This window comes from Alligator sinensis, unplaced genomic scaffold, assembly GCF_000455745.1.
Source record: "Alligator sinensis unplaced genomic scaffold, ASM45574v1 scaffold777_1, whole genome shotgun sequence".
In the NCBI taxonomy this organism is placed as follows: Eukaryota; Metazoa; Chordata; order Crocodylia; family Alligatoridae; genus Alligator; species Alligator sinensis.
In genome coordinates this window covers 1,443,086-1,443,387 of record NW_005841882.1, presented here as the reverse complement: position 1 = coordinate 1,443,387, position 302 = coordinate 1,443,086, and the positions used below count along the sequence as shown (strand labels likewise).

Sequence of the window (302 nt, the reverse complement as noted above, 5' to 3'; positions counted from 1 at the left end):
GTGCAGGGAGGGGGGGGAGGGGAGGTTGCACAGCCACTGACACCCAGTGGTAGGTATTCAACATGCCCCACTGTCTTGCCTCCCCTTCCCCTCTTCTCCTGCCCTCCCTGCTGCCTCCCCCTCTCTGCCGGCTGTTGTCAGGACTAAGTGGCAGCAGCAGGCGCAGGAAGCGGCATGATGGCAACAACGGGGTGCTGCCTCCGGAAACCCCCTCCTTCCCTTCCTGCTCCCCTCCCTCCCTTCCTCCCCACTGCCTCCCCCCTCCCTGCTGGCTGTTATGGGGGGGGGGGGGGGGGGGCGGG

At 67.5% G+C, this 302-nt stretch overlaps 1 protein-coding gene across 1 annotated transcript in view; it reads right to left on the bottom strand.

Annotated features, from left to right (window-relative positions):
* The window catches only part of SACS (sacsin molecular chaperone), a 59,231-nt gene that overhangs the window by 28,692 nt on the left and 30,237 nt on the right, over positions 1-302 (bottom strand).